This window comes from Monodelphis domestica, chromosome 1 (assembly GCF_027887165.1).
Source record: "Monodelphis domestica isolate mMonDom1 chromosome 1, mMonDom1.pri, whole genome shotgun sequence".
Taxonomy (NCBI): Eukaryota; Metazoa; Chordata; class Mammalia; order Didelphimorphia; family Didelphidae; genus Monodelphis; species Monodelphis domestica.
Window position 1 is genome coordinate 450,181,397 of NC_077227.1, and position 21,142 is coordinate 450,202,538.

A 21,142-nucleotide genomic window follows, 5' to 3' on the forward strand; every position below is an offset into this window, starting at 1 on the left:
TTGATTGTCTCATAGCAATAAATACACTAAACTCTTGGCATCTGTTGTTTAAGAAAATTTAAAAGACATAATTTTAAGACCTTACCTTTAACGTTAAATTTATAAGTGGATTATACTAAGACACTTTATTATGACTTTCTTCCATGCTGATAGTTAAGAATTTCAAAGGTGCTTGTCTGTGATATTAGCATATGAGATGCCAAGAACTCTTAAGACATATATAATTTTGAAATAAAAATCATCACCAATGTTTTTTCATTTTTTGAAAAGCAATTATGTGCTTCAAAATATCTCAAACTATTTCTTTCCATGGGGTTAAGTTCTAGGTCAAATGTGAATAAAATTTGTTGATATAGACAGTTAAATTATTTCATTGAGATAAATGTGCCCCTCTGTCATCTTTAACATTTTTTTCATGTGATTCCAAGTTCTAATGTTTTTATTTCTACTCAAGGGTTCCTGAAACATTATTTTAGCTATCTTCATAGAAAGGGATTGAAAGGGAATTTGACTAAATGAACATTAGATTTCACTGTGGAAGGGCACTGGGCCTATAATCAAGAAGGCTTGAGTTTGAATCATGCTTCAGACACTTAATAGTTGTGTAACTGATGAACTCAATCACTATTTGTCTCAATTTCCTCATCTGTAAAATGGGGATAATAATAGCACCTGTTTTCCAGGTTGCTGTGAGGATAAAATAAAATAATAATTATAAAACACTTAGCATAGTACCTGGCACATAGTGAACACTATATAAATGTTAACCATTATTAATTGATATAGACAATTTCTTTAGTAGTTTGACAAACCAGAATATAATTAGAAGTTGTTGAGACTTTACAACATTTAATTTTATTTTTCCATTGTGTTTCCATTTTACTTCAAACAAGGCTTCTATTTTTTCTACAAATGCTTTCATAGTTAATAAACATAATGAACTCTGCATTTTTAAAATTATAGCATTTATTGGAGGAAAATTATAAAGGATTTGCTTAATTTTTTTTTCTGTAGACAGCACCTTACTTAAGTTAACATGCTGTCTAGGAGAAACACCTCCTGTTAGTCACTGCTAGAATTATTCTTTTCCTTAACAGGTATTTTAAGCACCAGTTTGAATGTCTCCATATATAGAGTTGAGGAAAAAAATAGCTCCTTAGAAATGATCAGCTATACTTATAGGTCAACCCCTGATTTAATTTATAATATTTCTTGTTACCTCGGGCAAATATGTAATACCAAGTATAATAGAACAGCAAGAAATCTGTACTAATTGTTAAAAACATTACTTATGCAATAAAAATATTTTTGCTACTTTAAAAAGGTAGCAGGGTGTTGTAGCAGTTATATGAAATAAGTATATATAAACAATGCCATTTACATGAGGGAAATATGCATATTTAAACATTATATATGCTACCATTTCTTAAATTTTTAAGCAAAGGAAATTCTGGAGAGCATAAATCATTATATTTTGCTCTATTTGTTTTTACTTTATAGCATCATGCTTTTTTATGAAATGGAAATTTAGTGACATAATATTAGAGATATAATTAGATATGCTAATGTTTAAAAAACATTTCTAAGAATTAAAATTTTCTGTTTGTGCTGCAGTGAAAATGGTACATGGTATAGTTGATGTAATAGAAATAGCTATCAGAGCACCCAATAGCATTTCCAAGGTACTCATTTCCATACAACTTTGTTAGTCATTGTATACTTCTGAGATTAATGCTTTTATAGCTTGTCATAATTTTATTTTTCACATTTCTTCTGAAGAAATGAGTTATTAAAATGTTTCCTATCACCTTGTCTTTCTAAAATCTTAGGAAAAGTGAATGTGAGCAGCTTATGGTGAAGTAAAGTATACTTTTTCTTTTATTGTTGTTGGAGTAGGGGAAGGGAGAATTCAACAGTCATATAGTGTAAGGGGTTTGTGAACTAAAAATGATTTTAAATCATTTAACATTTTAAATCAAAATGTTTTACTTACTTCCAGTAGACATGAAAGCTTTTTTTTTGTTGTTTACATGACCACTTACATTTAAAATATATAACTATCCTTCTTTGTTTTGCTTTTAAAGTCATCTTCATTCTTGGGATTTTTATATTTCATTTATATACTTCAGACAAGAAAGGACAGAATAAATACTTCAGTTAGCTTATTAACTGTGAAAAAACATTAAGTGCCTACTATGTTCAAGAAACCATGCTAACTGGGGATAAATAATCCTTTTGATTGTTTTTTCTCAAAGAAAGGTTTCTGACTGAACTATTTCATTATATCCAAACAAAATATAAATATCCCAAGACTGATTCATTTCTTTTTAAGCTGTTGTATTGATAAGGCAGGAACTTCTTTTGGCTGAAAAGTCAGTAAGTCATTGTCCTACTTTCTGGCACTTGTCATGGTACATTCCCTTTTTTAAAAAAATGTGCCCCTCAAATAACTATGGCTTTCAGACTGATATGACATCTTTCAAAAGATTGCAGTAAAAGATAAATTTTAAAAATTAACTATATTAAGGTTGAGGAGATATTTGATAGCTATCTTAAATATTTAAAGGACTATGATGTAGAAGACAGAGCTTTGTTTGCTTTAAAGGCCAGAATTATTATCAGTGGGATAGGCAGATTTCAGGATAAATGAGAATTAGTGTTCAAAAAGATTTTGATAGACTAGGACATTGGGCTAAACCAAGTAGGATGGATTTAATAGTAATCAGTCCAAGGCCCACTACTTGGATTCAAAATACTAATTTCACAAGTATAAGATAAGGAAGATGTATCTAGGTGGTAGTTTTTAGTGAACTGCAAGCTTATTAAAAGTGTGTTTATAGCAACCAAAAGACAAAACAAAGCAAAAACTAATACTAGACTTTTTAAAGTGAGGCATTGTGTCCAGGTCCAGGGAGTTGATAGTACTGCTCTATTCTTCCCTGGTCAGACATCATTGTGTTCAGTTCTAAGAACTATATTTGAGGTGGGTCAGTGGTAAGCAAAAAGTATTTAAAGTAGGGTAAATAGGATTTTGAAGGGCCTTAAAATTATGTTGTATAAGGAGCAGTTAAGAATTGGAAATATTTACATTGAAGAAGAGAATACTTACTGAGGGTGGGGGTTTCTACTATCTGATGGGCTACCACGTGGAAGAGAAATTAGAATTGTTCAGATTAGCCCTATAGGATATGGTGAGATAAAATGGAAGGATGTTACAGAAAGGCAGATTTCTACTTTATTTAAAGAAAATTTACCCAGTACTAAGAGCTGTTCAAAAGTGAGATGACTGCTTTGGAAGTTAATAATTCTGTTAGCAATAGAGCTCTTGAGCAAAAGATAGAAAATACCTTCTAATGTATCATGGCATTATAGAATTAGAGCTAGGAGGACCTTAGAGGCCATATATCTTAACTCTCTCATTTTGTAGTAAGTGAAAGAGACAGGATTTGAATCCACTTCATCTGACCCCAGATAGTGAAGAAGAAACCTAAGAAACATAAAGTTTAAACAATTTACCCAAGGTCATACAGCTAGTAAATATCAAATTTCAACCTAGGTCTGCCTGATTCCAAACCCAGTACTATCTACTACTATCTACTAAACTATTGCTTCTACAATAAAATGAGAATACTGAAAATAATTTAGCTTTTTCTTTTCTTTTTTTTTTTTATAAACCCTTACCTTCCGTCTTGGAGTCAATACTGTGTATTGGCTAGGCAATGTAAGTGTAAGGGCTAGGCAATGGGGGTCAAGTGACTTGCCCAGGGTCACACAGCTAGGAAGTGGCTGAGGCCAGATTTGAACCTAGGGCCTCCCGTCTCTAGGCCTGGCTCTCAATCCACTGAGCCACCCAGCTGCCCCCTAGCTTTTTCTTAATGACTATGTGGGTCATGGTTATGAATGTTAACTCATCAGGTATTTATTTGAGTGTCTACTGTTTGCAAATGGCCTTGAATATCAACCATTTTATAAATATAAATAAAATATAAATATATATATTTCTTTATTCAGGTCCTATTGGCAGTCTTGTAGGACTATTTGTTCTCTGTTTTAATTTCCATATTAATAGTTGTTATTTCATGCTATTATCACTGAATTTTCTTTGATGCTTCTAAATTTATATTAGGGCATACTTTATGATAACAGGGAAGGTAGATAAACAAGCTTTTTAAATTGGTATACTTAATTTTATTGAGAATCTGCTAGCTCCTAATTGACTTTTGCATGGGTATTAAACAGTCTCCAAGTCATTGTTTTATTTGGAAGTAGCATTAAATTTTAAATTGAGGTGGGATATTTGTACCATAAGGGACTTGAGGAATGAGAGCTAACTTCTTGGTTCTGACAATGCAGTTTAAAGCATCATTTTGGGTCACTTTACCAAAATGAATTTTAAAACTCCCAGAGTTAATACTTTTGTCAGACAGAATGGTATTTGTGGAAGCATTGTTCATGAGTAGTATGTTATTCTTATTTTGGTATTCTTATCTAGTCTTGTTGATTTTACCTCAATTTGGAGGTGGCCTTTCTGACCAGCTTCAGGTGATACAAAAGATGTTAAGTATCAAGACAAGCTACCTCATGCTGACCTCAGTGAGTTTTTCAGGTCACCTTTTGTTGTGCCTGTGGCTAGTGACCTTTCCTCTTCATCACATAAGTAACATCAGTCATCTTAATTCTGCATGCACAGTGGATGCTAGTATCCACTGTTCTTATTTTTCCTTGTCCCAGACCAGCTTCTTAGCCATGAGCTTCATCAAATGAGATTTCTTCTGCCTTGGAGAACAGAGCATAAGGGTATAAATAATAACCTGGATATGGTGACAGTGTTTCTTCATATTACTGAAGTCTATGTCAAACTGCTCCTTGGGGGCAGGTACTATGTTTAAATTTATTTTTTGCCTTTGTATCTTCAGTGCCTAGAACATAAATGAAAAATTATAAATGTATGTTGAATTCCCATCTTCATTCTGGTATTTAATGTAATATTTGATGAAGTCCTTCTTGGACTTGTGCCAATTCCCATAGAACTTTATCTTATACTTATCGATAACTGATATACTTGACAAAGATTTGTAAATAGAATAGAATGCCAATTGATACCATAAGGGAAGGGTGGAAGGCAGATTGTACATTTCCACCCTTTCTTACTCTCCTAGTACCTAAACCTATAAACTTTTCTATATGATTTGGCTTATTCCTCCCTTATGCCTGAAAATAGTAAGTTGGAGGGGATAATCCTTTTTCTCATCATTGAGTTGCTTTTCACTTGTATTGAATTCTTTGAAAACCCCCAATTTGGGGTTTTCTTGGCATACATACTAGAATGGTTTGCCATTTCCTTTTCCAGCTCACCCTATAGATGAGGAAACTGAGGCAAACAGGGTTAAGAGACTTGCCCAGGGGTCACATAGCTAGTAAGTGTATAAGGCCAGATTTAAATTCAGGAAGATGGGTTTTCCTGGCTTCAGGCCTAGCACTCTATCCACTGTGCCACCTATCAGCCCTGGACAATCCTTAGGGAGCTCTTTAGTTTCTCAAATTCCTCACTGCTTCTTTTCTAAGACAATAAATCCATTGTCTCATATTTGTGAATATAGAATGTTAGGCAGGAAATTTTGCTTCCAAGGCAAGCTGGTAGAGTTGATAGAGACTACCAAGAGTTTTACAGAAACTCGTAAATTCAGTAGGCTCTAAGGTAAACAGGAGAGGGAGAAAGGAATAAACATTTATTGTTCCTACTATGTGCCAGACACTGTTCTAAGTGCTTTAAAAATATTATTTATTTTGGTCCTTAAAACAACCCTGTGAGGTAAGTTGGGGAAACTGAGGTAGACAGATTAAGGGCTTGCCCAGGATCACTTGTTCTTGTTTCCTTTCCACAATAGTTACCAAGTGTCTGAGACCAGATTTGAACTCGGGCCTTCCTGATTCTTGGCCCTTTGCTATATCTACTGTGCTACATAGCTGCTCTAAGCTCAGGTACTTTTGGGCAACTCCTTTCTTGCCCTCTGTATAGAATAAAATGTATGGGTTTTATTACTGCTCTTTTCATCACTGGTCAAAAATTATTGTTGTTTTTTTCATTTGTTTTTGCATTTGTGGTTTGATTTAGATAACTTGGATTTTTATAAGTTTTATCTACAATTTTTTTTAGTTTATTGATAAAATTTGTTTTGCTACAACAGAAATTTATTAACACCCAAACCATTAAAAAAGTATATTCCTACTTTTGAAAGTTTATTGATTATTAATAGGACTGGCATTTATGAATTCCTTGAAGGACCTAGTTGTGCCAATTGATGTGATTTTTTTTTATCAGTAGGCAAAAGAAACAGACAAAAAGTTTTATTTCACAGCAAAATTTTAATATGAACTTGTAGTTTTGTAAAATTAATTTAACAGATAGGATAAATGGTAGTAAAACTTTTAAAAATTCGCACTATTGACATCCCTGTTCTTTCTGATACTTCATTTTGATAGTATAATTCTAAAATAGATTTGTATTTAACCTTTGACTTTATTGATATTGTTATAGTTGTAGTTATTTTGCTTTCTTTGCTCTGCATCATTTCTTTTTTTTTTAACTCTTACCTTTCATCTTAGAATTAATACTGTATATTGGTTTCAAGGCAGTAGAGTTGTAAGGTCTAGATCAGGGGTCCCCCAAACTACGGCCCATGGGCCACATGCAGCTGCCTTAGGCCGTTTATGTGACCCCCACTGAACTTTCGGAAGGGGCACCTCTTTCATTGGTGGTCAGTGAGAGGAGCACAGGATGCATTCGCATCCATCCTGTGCTCCTTGAGTACTGTATGTGGTGGTGCTGCAAAGTGCTACTACTTCCAGTGACATAATCCTTTTCATGGTACATTTGTTCTGAGAGTAACTGAACGAGAACAAGGCACCTTGCAAAGGATTGTGTGGCTGCACAATGGAAGACTTCAGCATGGTGAGTGGCAATCTGGGGGAGGGGATTCCGCACTGTGTATACTACTGCCTGGTGTAGTGGTGGCAGTGATGCAAGGTGTGAAGGCCCATCACAGCCAGTCCTGCAGTCTCCACTATCCCAGACAGTGGTATACAGATTTATTTATGTTTTTTTTTTAATAGTCTGACCCTCCAATGGTCTGAGGGACAGTGAACTGGCCCCCTGTGTAAAACATTTGGGGACCCCTAGCCTCTAGATAGTGGGGGGTTGTGACTTGCCCAAGGCCACACAACTAGGACATGTCTGAGGCCAGATTTGAACCTAGGACTTCCCCATTTCTAGGACTGGCTCTCAGTCTACTGAGCTACCAACTGCTTCCTCCATCATTTCATACAATTAATCACTTTTTAGGTCATAATCTAAATTTGTCTTTCTTTCCAGTGCAGTAATATTTCACTTTATTCACAAATCTCCGCCTGTTCTTCTGGTCTCCCAATTCACTGAGCACATATTTTTTTTTTCCCAGTTTTTTGTCATCACAAAACTGCTAAGAATATTGCTATATGTATTTGTCTTCTTTTTCTTTCTTTCTTTCTTTTTTTTGAATGGGGGGATGGCTATACACGATTCCTTATAATATAGCTACAGTATTAATGTAATTTTTAAAAGTCTTTGCTAATATTTTAAGGTTTTTAAAATGTTAACTTTTTTTTTTCTCAAAATACAGATCAGTTACTTAACATCTGACTGGTTCACTTTTCTTTTGAACCATAAAATATTCCTTTCATTTAAGGTAGCTTATTATATGGGCTTGAGTTCCTTTTTTTTTTAAATTCATAATCCTAGATCGAAAATGTAAGAAAAATAATTAAAAATGATGACTGATGACTAAGGTTCACATTTTTGGCTTGCCTTTATCAAGTGTTAAAAAAGCAAGTGGGTGTAAGTTTAATTTTTCTGATATATAGGTGATAATAAGTTTAGTGACTGCCATTGTTGGTCTTTGCATGTGTTGATAGTTTAACCTTTGATTTGTTAGGATATTTTCTTTCTAAATGGAATGATAAGCCTTGAAAAAGCTATGGGACTATTTCTACCCTTAGATAATTATTTTTCTGAAAGTGTTTGGATGCTAGAGAACTAACTGCTCCTAATATTTAAAGTGTGAGGGTGTGAAATTCTTCCAATATTAGAGCAGTGATAATACCCAGTAGAACATCTGTCTTGCTAACCATTTTTATGAGTTACTTTATTTGGAAATTGCATTTCATGTGTGTTTAATATTGTTTTCAAAGTTTTACTAATCTTTCTGAAATATTTGCATACTTTATAAATTGGCACATTCTATATAGCCATTTGGCATAACCGGGATTATAATTTACCATTTTAGCTATCTTGTAAAAGTATTAGCCTTCTCATTGTAAAACGTATTCATATTATAGGACAGAGCAATTCTAGCATTTATAAGGGCAACCCGTTTGCATAGATTAACCTAGTATATATATTGATTTTACTTGAAAATTATAGATTCTTTCCCTAACTGCAAGTTATAGTTTTTATGTAAGATCACTAAAGGAGATAATTAAATAATGCTGAAAGTGTTTTTGTTTTATCTATTATATGCATATTACCTTGAGGAAATGTGGTATAAGGGATAGAGAACTAGCCTTGGAGTCAGGAAGAAGGGTTCAAATTCTGCCTCTGACACATACTGACTCAGAATAACCTCAGTGCTCCCAGGCAACTCTATAAATCCTAGATACAGACCTACTTTGGCACAGGAGTTATTTTCTTTATTTAGGAGTCTCCTGCCAAATGAAATCATAATTCAATTTTTTTTAAATTTTATTACATAGATATTGGAAGACATTATTTTTTAGATCTGATCATAATTCACTTTGATTTTAATAGAAACGTCTATGTGCATTGGCAAAATAACAAAAGATTAATCAGTTTTAAGTACCATAATTAGGAAAGAAACTATCAATAGAAAGGGCACTAAACTTGGAGTCTCATAACTTGGATTTAATTCTTTGCTGACACTAGCTTTTTTTAACCTTGGCACTTGAACTTTCTAATACTCAATTTCCCTATCAATAAAAATATTACAGTAATACCTCCAAAGGGTTGCTGCAAAGAAAGTTGTGCATATACTACAAAATAAATGATGCATAAGGAAGAACTATTTAAACAGAGCAAAATAACTAATTAGCCATTTGTCCAAGATAACTAGAAGTAAATAATAAAACGGTTGTTTTAGCCTATAACCCACAAAATCCTGTCTCTTTTTGGAGGACTTTGAAGCAGAATTCTGAGACAAATATTGATAATGGTATTTTACTTTGTGTCATAGTTATATGTATAGCTCTTGTTTATTCAACAAATATTTATTCAACAATGTTTCACAAAATTTTTTTAATGTTTATGGGTTTTTTTTTTACCAAACGAACTAGGGGAAAAAAGTAATAGAACCCCTGGTACATAGGTTCATAGTCTGGCAAAACAAATTCTTACACTGACCATGTCTGAAAATGTTGGTTTCTTATTGCATTTTAAACTCATTTCTTCACTGCTAAGACTATAAGTGTTGTTTATTTTTGACTGGTGGTTTTTCATTGGTAAGAGTTCTAAAGTCTTCCAAAGTCATTTTTCTCAATAATATTGTAACCAGCTCATTTTGCATTATTTCATAGAGGTCTTTCCAGTTTCTTCTGAAACTAAACATTTCATAATTTCTTGTGGTACAACTCCATTATATTAATCCCCCATAATTGGTTTAACTGTTCCCCAAAAGGATATGCCCTTCATTTCCCATTTTAGGCCACTACAGAAAGACCTGCTAAAATATTTTTATACATTTAGATCCTTTTTCTCTTTCTTTGATTTCTTTGTAGTAATATAGCTGGGTCAAAGAGTATGCACAATTTTAAAAATTGTAAAGCATAGATCCAAATTGCTTTCCAGGATAACTTTAGACTAATTCTTAGCTCTACTAATAGTGTAACAGTATACTTGTTTGACATTTAGCATTTTCCTATTTTGTCACATTTGCCAAATTGAAGTGTGTGTGGTGGGATCTTAACATTGCTTTATTTGCATTTCTTTGATTTTTAATGACAAAGAACATTTTAATATCATTGTTGGTAGCTTGCATTTAATCCTTTGAAAACTACCTGTGTATTTCTGTTGGCCATTTCTCTCTTAGGGGGAATGTTTCTTAGTCTTATAATTTTGAATTATTGGATCTGAAACCATATCACAGAAACTTTGTGTAAAGATTTCCCCCCAGTTAACCTGTTCATATAACTTCATTGTATTTGTGTAAAAACTTTAAAAATTTTATATTTTCAAAATTGTCCATTTTATTTTGAGTCATCTTTTTATTGTTTGTTTGTTCATGAACTCTTCCTTCAACTAGAGATATATTTTGGGTGGTACAACAAAATTAGTTTTTATATCTATTTTAAAACTTTGTTAAAATGTTCTTTTTCCTTTAAGATAATTTAATTGAGGTAAGCTTTCTTGTTAAGACATTGGAAGCAGATTCCTTAAGAGATAAGCTTGCTAGGTAATAGTAATTAAAAAAAAATTTTTTTTTAAACTCTTGCCTTCCTCCTTAGAATCAATACTGTGTATTGGTTTTAAGGCAGAAGAGTGGAAGGGCTTGGCAGAGGAGGTCAAGTGACTTGCCCAGGGTCACACAGCTAGAAAGTGTCCAAGGTCATATTTGAACCCAGAACCTCCATCTCTGGACCTGACTCTCAATCCACTTAGCCACCTAACTGCCCCCAGTAATTTTTTTTTATTGTATGTAAATACATTTAAATAAATTTTAATAAGAAAGAAAAAAAATCTAAAAAGCAAAATGGAACTTTTTTTTCTTTCTCTGGTGTAGGAAGATTCAAAAGAAGCATACTTTACATATGCCACCTCAAATAACTTATAGAGGACAAAGACCATTTGTAATTAAGACAGAAATGTACCAGCCGAAAAAACAAAACAACTTAGAATGGTTTGATGCTGTTTTGATAGCCTCAAGGTTAAAGGAAAACTTACCTATAAGCCATTATTGAGGTTGTATTATTAAAGGAAACATTAAGAATGAAATATTAATAGAGTAGTATAGTATCATTTATATCTTTAAGAGACATTCTGTTCTCTTTGAAAGTAATGGGTAGTTTGCTATTGTTAGGTCATTTTATATCTGTTTTTTATGTATTTATGGTAAAAACTTAAATGTTTAATCTGTACATGCTTGACTAGGAAGCTCTAAATCTTGTGGAAATCATGTATAAACGACTTTATACTACATGCCTATGGCATCATTGCCACCTGCTGGTCATGCCTAAAAATTGCAGATTCAAGTTTTAGTTTGTTTAATGTCTATTTCCTTCATAAACTTCTATTCTTATTCATCATCCCATCATGAAGATGTATTTAATCTATGAGTATAAGCTCTGGAAAGCCCAACCAACATGGTAAGACTTCAAGGGAGGAAGATGATAGAGCTTGTGCCTGCCATCTAGGATTCAGACTACTTTGAGCCTGTTTGAAAAGGATGATTGCCAATTTAGACATGAGATATATTTTGTAATCTTAGCACTTTTAAATTCTCTTTTTCTTATTAACTGTCATCCACAAACACAAACTTTTCAATATATAAAGAGAAGCCAATACAAGAGGCTTATTTATACGAAACCATTAACTTCTATTACATAATTTCTTTTTAAAAAAGCATAAACAAAATAGTTACAAATTTGTATTGTGTATAGTTACAAAATTGTATTGTATAATCTCTTCTGAATTCTTATTTTTCCCATGTATTCTTAATTTTTTGTTATACTCTTTTATTTATTTTTCTAATTACATTTCTAGATTATCTACCTCCCCCCATTCCCATCCACAAATAGATGCCTTCTCTTCTATCTAAGTATAAAACAAAGGAAATCACATTGGTCATCAATGCCCTAAAACATGTATGTTAAATTCCCATCAGATCTCTGCAAAGAGGAAACTTCAAGGCATCCTTCATTTAAAGTCATAATTGACCACTGTATTGATCAGTTCCAATATTTTTTAAGTTGTTTTCCTTCATTACAATTAATTTGTTATTGTATACATTTTTCTGGTTCTGTTCATTTCATCTACATCCATTCAAACAAGTCCTCTTAAATTTCTCTAAATGCATATTTGTCATTTTTTACAACATAATATCTCATATATGCATTTTATTCAGCTATTTCTTAACTGCTTGTCTGCTTCCACAATAGTTCTTAAAGACCATGCACTAAATCGAAGGAAGATATAGCTAACACCAATAAAGAATGGTGCCAACACTAAATATCTAAATAGCACCCATATCAAGATCACCATTGAAATGAAAATAATAAGTCACTTATAAATGAGTAAAAGAAAACTTCAGACCAATGTGCTCAGTCATTTAATAAGTTAGTGTCTTTCTGGCACACTTTTCATATTTAGCTATATGTGTTCTTTGGAACTTCAGAATATGTCTTCATTTCTGTAAATAACGCGTGCACTCATGGTTTTAGCCATTCAGCATTTATTGAGTTTTTTTAATGTACATTTATTGAGTATCTGTTATGTACAAAGCTCTATCTTAGTTACTACAGTCCAGAGATGCCTTTGAGGAGCTTATAGGAGTGATGAGACAAACACTATAATACAATATAGAATATATGTATCATAAGAGAAGTAAAAGAAGCAGCCTGTCAGTGGATATGGAGCTGAGTCAGAAAGTCGGAAGCCAGGAATCCTAAACACCTGGGTTCAAATCTCATCTCTGAAACTGGTTGTGCGACCTTCGGCAAGTTACTTAATATTTCGCTGCTCCAAGTAATTCTTTATTATAAATTGCAAAGAAAGAATCAATTTGTATTGATAGAGGTAGCTCTATTGGCTGAGAGTTCCCTATACAAATGAAATCAAAGGTCTAGTAAAAAAAAATGAAGGGAATTGTTGGTACAAAGTGCTACAGAAGCTCTAAAATAAACATTTATTAAGCCCCTACTACATGACAGGCACTATGCTAAGGATCTTTATCCTCAGGAAATCTTATATTTTAATGTGGGGAAACAACATTTATATATACATATGTCTACAAAATAAGCAAAGGTGGTTGTAGGAGAATAGGTACCAGTTCAAAAAAGGAATATATGTTGTTGAATGGAATCAAAAGAGATTTAATGAAAGATGGGGTATTTCAGCTGAGCCTTGAATAAAAAGCAATTCCCTTATATGGTAATTTGAAGTTTATAAATGCAAGCTGATTTAGTGAAATGGAATCAGGAAACTGGGTTGAAATCACAATTCTAACACTTAATTATCTCTGACCATGGATAAATCAATACACCTTTCTAAATCATAATTTACTCACCTGGTGAATGGGGGGAATACCTGGTCTGCTTACATCACAGATTTGTTATGGGGAATACTTCAATGGAGCAATGATTTCATCAAAGTAGATATTCCCTCCAATGAAGTAAATTGCGACCAGTCCATGTCTGCCCTTCCTTTTTTACTCTTGACCATTTCTTACCATAAATCCACCAATTTCCACCTACCATCATAAGGAACTTTCTTAAAAGTTTCTGGACATAGCAGTATACCAGTTGAGTGTGTGTTGCCTAAGTCTTACCTCTATTTCACCTGAACAAATCACTTTAAATTCTCAATGGCCTAGGCCACTCTCTTCAGACTATAAGATATTAACACTTTGGAAGGGCTTCTCTACAATCCATTGAAATCACAAATCTATTCCAGAGGGGGAAAGGGGGAAAAATAGAATGTATGTGTGCATATGCTAATAGATTAATTCTGTGGGTTGTCTAAACAACTTCACCTCAAAGTCTGAACAACAGGAATCTGGATCCACTTTTTTTTTTCTTAAAGTAGTTAAACTATGCTTTTAACTGACTGATTTTTCATTTAAGAGGTTCTATAAACATCTAGGTTTAATGTTCTCAGGATTCAAAAAATTCAAATGAATATATAATCTCATCAATTTGGAAGTTCCCTCAACAATACTGACTGCAACCTATCTTTTCCTGCCATCTCATGTGACTCTAATCCATGTCCTTCCAAAACCCTATCACCACAATAGGGAGGGGGTTGTGCCCACTAACAAACTGAGTTCTTCCAAACTTTCTGTTGATATCTCAAGGGCTCCAGTGGAACAGTTTTGACTGTTTATCTATCATTCCTCATTTTTACCACATGTTCAGCAACTCTTTGTGACATCTTTTAATTCCTTTTCTTTTTTGGAGCCAATTCACACTCACTATTTACTTTTCTATTACCATTTCTGTTACTTATGTTTAGTACTTCTAAGATAGTTGTGTTCTAGGTCTCACTGCCCTATAGCAGCATTACTAAAATGTTTATACTGAAAAGAGAGGTCTTTGTTATTATAGGGAGCTTCAGTTTAGTAAAAGTGTTCCCAACAGCAGTCCAGCCTGTTCTCAACTCTGGGCCCAGTTTCCTGTCCATCTGTATTGTCAGTGCAAGATACATATGCTGTTGTTGTATTTCCATTCAGATGCATGTTGAAATCTGACATTTGCAATTCTTTTGGTCTTTTCTATGTGAATAAACTAGCCAAACTCCTTTGAGTAATTACAGTTCTCTTGTAAGAGGCTCTACCTTGTCTTGGGACTTGATGAAATCAACAGTGTCATCTGTAAATAGGAACCAGAGTTTCTCATCATCCACAGGGAATCCTTTTTTTATATGAACTGTAATAAAATGGATAATCTGTAGGGAACTATTTCTGGTTGTGGTAACTGGGTACTCTGGCTTTGACTAGAACTGCTACTAGGGAAACCTTCAGGGATGCCTATTTGTTATGGAGATATAAGTATTTCTGAGAGATGGAGAGAGAGAGAGAGAGATTTCCAGAGTGGATTACTCTGGAATTGCCTAAAGATCACTAATGGCTAATAAATCAAACTATTTCCTACCTTCCACCCTACACCTCCCAGTCTTCCACCAGAAGCCCTCCTGCCACCCTTTCCCCTCCCCCAGTCTCAGTCAGCCACCTTCTAAGCAACTTAGGGGAACTATGAGATTTCAGAGAAATATTCTTCACTCTTCCTTTCTCAAGTAAAGGGGTTTATTGGGAACAAACAGAATGGGGATTGAGGTGAGAGGGATGGGGTTTGTCCCTAATCTACAAGGAAGGGTTTGGGGGAATGTCAGTTTAGTCACAATTGTGACACAGGGACAATCAGAGAGATGGAGGACAAGTATCTTTCTTTTCTTCTTTCTTTAGTTAGATAATCTCTGCTTGAGTAACTCAAGTCCAGACTCTGTCAAAACCCCAAAGGTCTCTCTCTCTCTCTCTCTGCCTAGATCAGAAAAAACCAGTCTCTTTTGATCAAGAACCCAGAGAAGAGTTTTCTCTCTCGGTCAGTCACTCTAGAGAGAGCCAAAGTCCCAGTTTCTCCTCTTCTCTCGCCAGGCTCCCCAACTGCCTCCTCCTGGAAACATTCCGTTTGGAATCTTCACCTTGATTTTGCAGATCATGTCCCCAGCTTGGTCTGCATGCCTGGCTTGTCCTGCAAAACTTCTCTTTCTTCATGCCTCTTCCATAGAACTCTGCATTGAATCTCCATCACAATGGCAAATATTTCTGGTGAGCATTTGTCTCCCTATTTTATGCCTTACCTGATGTTTATTATCACAGGATCATTAAACAGAACTAATTTTCTTGTTATATCATCCAAGAAATTTCAAATGATCTTGAATAGGCAGGGGCACAAAGCTCTACTAACTTAAATATGTTTTTGGAATAAAACAATAAAATAATGAGGTTTTGTACTTACTACATCTTTCAGTCAGTTGTTATTTTATTTTATTTTTTTTAAAATATATTTTATTTGATCATTTCCAAGCATTATTCGTTAAAGACATAGATCATTTTCTTTTCCTCCCCCCCCCCCACCCCCCATAGCCGACGCGTAAGTCCACTGGGCATTAGATGTTTTCTTGATTTGAACCCATTGCTTTGTTGATAGTATTTGCATTAGAGTGTTCATTTAGAGTCTCTCCTCTGTCATGTCCTCTCAACCTCTGTATTCAGGCAGTTGCTTTTTCTCGGTGTTTCCACTCCCATAGTTTATCCTTTGCTTATGAATGGTGTTTTTTTCTCCTGGGTCCCTGCAAGTTGTTCAGGGACATTACACCACCACCAATGGAGAAGTCCATTACGTTCGATGATACCACAGTGTGTTTGTCTCTGTGTACAATGTTCTCCTGGTTCTACTCCTCTCGCTCTGCATCACTTCCTGGAGGTTGTTCCAGTCTCCATGGAACTTCTCCACTTTATTATTCCTTTTAGCACAATAGTACTCCATCACCAACATATACCACAGTTTGTTCAGCCATTCCCCAATTGATGGGCATCCCCTCATTTTCCAGTTTTGGGCCACCACAAAGAGCGCAGCTATGAATATTTTTGTACAAGTCTTTGTGTCCATTATCTCTTTGGGGTACAGACCCAGCAGTGCTATGGCTGGGTCAAAGGGTAGATATTCTTTTAGCACCCTTTGGGCATAGTTCCAAATTGCCCTCCAGAATGGTTGGATCAGTTCACAGCTCCACCAGCAATGAATTAATGTCCCTATTTTGCCACATCCCCTCCAGCATTCATTACTTTCCTTTGCTGTTATGTTAGCCAATCTGCTAGGTGTGAGGTGATACCTCAGAGTTGTTTTGATTTGCATCTCTCTGATTATAAGAGATGTAGAACACTTCTTCATGTGCTTGTTAATAGTTTTGATTTCTTTATCTGAGAACTGCCTATCCATTTCCCTTGCCCATTTATCAATTGGAGAATGGCTTGATTTTTTGTACAATTGATTTAGTTCTTTATAAATATGAGTAATTAAACCTTTATCAGAGGTTTCTATGAAGATTTTTTCCCAATTTGTTGTTTCCCTTCTGATTTTAGTTATATTGGTTTTGTTTGTACAAAAGCTTTTTAGTTTGATGTAGTCAAAATTATTTATTTTACATTTTGTGATTCTTTCTATATCTTGCTTGGTTTTAAAGCCTTTCCCCTCCCAAAGGTCTGACATGTATACTATTCTGTGTTTACCCAATTTACTTATGGTTTCCTTCTTTATGTTTAAGTCACTCACCCATTTTGAATTTATCTTGGTGTAGGGTGTGAGGTGTTGATCTATTCCTAGTCTCTCCCACACTGTCTTCCAATTTTCCCAGCAGTTTTTATCGAATAGTGGATTTTTGTCCCAAAAGCTGGGATCTTTGGGTTTATCGTATACTGTCTTGCTGAGGTCGCTTTCCCCCAGTCTATTCCACTGATCTTCCTTTCTGTTTCTTAGCCAGTACCAAATTGTTTTGATGACTGCTGCTTTGTAATATAGTTTTAGGTCAGGGACTGCAAGGCCCCCATCATATGTGTTTTTTTTCATTATTTCCCTGGATATCCTTGATCTTTTGTTCTTCCAAATGAACTTTGTTATGGTTTTTTCTAAATCAGTGAAGAAGAATTTTGGTAGTTCAATGGGTATGGCACTAAATAGATAAATAAGTTTGGGTAGGATGGTCATTTTTATTATATTGGCTCGTCCTATCCATGAGCAGTTAATGTTTTTCCATTTGTTCAAGTCTAGTTTTAGTTGTGTGGCGAGTGTTTTGTAGTTGTGTTCATATAGTTCCTGTGTTTGTCTTGGGAGGTAGATTCCTAGGTATTTTATTTTGTCTAAGGTGATTTTGAATGGGATTTCTCTTTCTAGTTCTTGCTGCTGAGCTGTGTTGGAGATATATAGAAAAGCTGATGATTTATGTGGGTTTATTTTGTATCCTGCAACTTTGCTAAAGTTGTTGATTATTTCAATTAGCTTTTTGGTTGAATCTCTAGGATTCTTTAAGTAGACCATCATGTCATCCGCAAAGAGTGATAACTTGGTCTCCTCCTTGCCTATTTTGATGCCTTCAATTCCTTTATCTTCTCTAATTGCTACTGCTAGTGTTTCTAGTACAATGTCAAATAGTAGAGGTGATAATGGGCATCCTTGTTTCACTCCTGATCTTATTGGGAATGCATCTAGTTTATCCCCATTGCAGATGATATTAGCTGTTGGTTTTAGATATATACTGTTTATTATTTTTAGGAATGACCCTTCTATTCCTATGCTTTCTAGTGTTTTTAATAGGAATGGGTGTTGTATTTTATCAAAGGCTTTTTCTGCATCTATTGAAATAATCATGTGATTCTTGCTAGTTTGCTTGTTGATGTGGTCAATTATGTGGATGGTTTTCCTAATGTTGAACCAGCCCTGCATCCCTGGTATGAATCCTACTTGATCATGGTGAATGATCCTTCTGATCACTTGCTGGAGTCTTTTTGCTAGTATCCTATTTAAGATTTTTGCATCTATATTCATTAGGGAGATTGGCCTATAGTTTTCTTTCTCTGTTTTTGACCTGCCTGGTTTTGGAATCAGTACCATGTTTGTGTCGTAAAAGGAGTTTGGTAGAACTCCCTCTTTGCTTATTATGTCAAATAGTTTGTATAGTATTGGGATTAACTGTTCTCTGAATGTTTGATAGAATTCACAGGTGAATCCATCAGGCCCTGGGGACTTTTTCTTAGGAAGTTCTTTGATGGCTTGTTGGATTTCAATTTCTGATATGGGATTATTTAGGAATTCTATTTCCTCTTCTGTTAGTCTAGGCAGTTTGTATTTTTGTATATATTCATCCATTTCTCCTAAATTGGTGTATTTATTGCCATATAATTGGGCAAAGTAATTTCTAATGATTGCCTTAATTTCCTCCTCATTGGAGGTGCTGTCCCCCTTTTCATCTTTAATGCTGTGAATTTGCTTTTCTTCCTTCCTTTTTTTAACTAGATTGACCAGTACCTTGTCTATTTTGTTTGTTTTTTCAAAGTACCAGCTTCTTGTCTCATTTATTAAATCAATAGTTCTATCACTTTCGATTTTATTAATTTCTCCCTTAATTTTTAGGATTTCTAATTTGGTTTTCTGCTGGGGGTTTTTAATTTGATTGCTTTCCAGTTTTTTCATTTGCATTTCCAATTGATTGATCTCTGCTCTCCCTTGTTTGTTAATATAAGCATTCAGGGATATGAATTTACCTCTGATTACCGCTTTGGCTGCATCCCAAAAGGTTTGAAAGGATGTTTCGCCATTGTCATTTTCCTTGATGAAATTATTAATTGTTTCTATGATTTCTTCTTTAACTAAACGGTTTTGGAGTATCATATTGTTTAATTTCCAATTGGTTTTAGATTTGGTTTTCCATGTACCATTACTAATCATTATTTTTATTGCCTTGTGATCTGAGAAGGCTGCATTCATTATTTCTGCTTTTCTGCATTTGTGTGCTATGTTTCTGTGACCTAATGTATGGTCAATTTTTGTGAATGTGCCATGTGGTGCTGAGAAGAAGGTGTATTCCTTTTTATCCCTATTTATTTTTCTCCATATGTCTATTAATTCTAATTTTTCTAAGATTTCATTCACTTCTTTTACCTCTTTCTTATTTATTTTTTGATTTGATTTATCTAAATTTGATAATGGTTGGTTTAAGTCTCCCACTAGTATGGTTTTATTGTCTATTTCTTCCTTCAATTCTCCTAGTTTCTCCATTAGAAATTTGGGTGCTATATTATTTGGTGCATACATATTGATTAATGATATTTCCTCATTGTCTATAGTCCCTTTTAACAAAATATAATTACCTTCCCTATCCCTTTTGATCAGGTCTATTTTTGCATTGGCTTTATCAGATATCATGATTACCACTCCTGCCTTCTTTCTATCAGTTGAAGCCCAGAAGGTCTTACTCCATCCTTTAATTCTGACCTTGTGGGTGTCAACCCGCCTCATGTGTGTTTCTTGAAGACAACATATGGTAGGGTTTTGGATTCTAATCCATTCTGCTATTCGTCTACGTTTTATGGGTGAGTTCATCCCATTCACGTTCAAAGTTATGATTGTCATTTGTGGACTCCCTGGCATTTTGATTGCCTTCCCTAATTCTAACCTTTTCTTCTTCGGCTCTACCTTTTAGTCCAGTGATTTACTTTGAAACAGTCCCCCTTGTCCCCTCCCTTGATGTTTCCCTTTTTAGTCCCTCCCTTTTTGTTCCCTCCCCCTCCCCCCTCTCTTTCCCTCCCTTTTTGTTCTCCCTCTCCCCCTCCCCCCCTTGGTTTTTCCTTCTCCTTACCCTTGTTGGGTAAGATAGAATTCAAGATCCCAATGGATCTGGATGTTTTTCCCTCTCAGAGCTGATTTCCCTGAGATTGAGGTTTACGTAACCCCCCCCCCCCTCTCTTCCTCTCCTTCTTATAGGAGTTTTCTTCCCCTCCCCTTCCCATGTGAATCTTTGTGTGAGAATGATTATTCTATTTGGTCTTTCTTTACCCCCTATTTATACATTACATTTTCCCCACATGTTAGTATACATAGGTTGATATAAATGTAGTCCTTATAGAAGAGAGTTTGAGTAAAAGAAGAAGATAACATTTTCCCCTTTCCTTAATATTTACCTTTTCAGGTATTCCTTGCTCTTTGATTTTCGGTATCAAACTTTCCACAGAGCTCTGGTCTTTTCTTTGCAAAGAGTTGGAAGTCTTCTATTTTGTTGAATGCCCATACTTTCCCTTGGAAGTATATAGTCAGTTTTGCTGGGTAGCTGATTCTTGGTTGGAGACCCAGCTCTCTTGCCTTTCTGAAGATCATGTTCCATGCCTTACGATCATTCAGAGTAGAACTTGCAAGGTCTTGTGTGACCCTGATTGGCATTCCTTTATATCTAAATTGTCTTTTTCTGGCTTCCTGTAGGATTTTTTCTTTTGTTTGATAGCTTTGGAATTTGGCAATTACATTCCTGGGAGTTGTCTTTTGGGGGTTTAGTGTAGAAGGTGTTCTGTGAGCTCTGTCAGTGGCTGTATTGCCCCCTTGTTCTAGAATCTCTGGGCAATTTTCTTTGATTATATCTTGTATCACCATGTCCAGTTTGGTGTTTATTTCTGGCTTTTCTGGGAGTCCAATTATTCTTAAATTATCCCTTCTCCCCCTATTTTCCAGATCTATCACCTTGTCGGTGAGATATTTTATGTTCTCTTCTAATTTCTTGGTATTTTGGCTTTGCTTTATTGATTCTTGCTCTTTTACACAATCGTTGTCTTCCAGTTGC

General features: G+C 34.7%; 1 protein-coding gene across 18 annotated transcripts in view; it reads left to right on the forward strand.

Moving 5' to 3' along the window:
• CHD9 (chromodomain helicase DNA binding protein 9) overlaps positions 1-21,142 on the forward strand; it is a 301,099-nt gene that overhangs the window by 104,972 nt on the left and 174,985 nt on the right. The window lies entirely within an intron of this gene.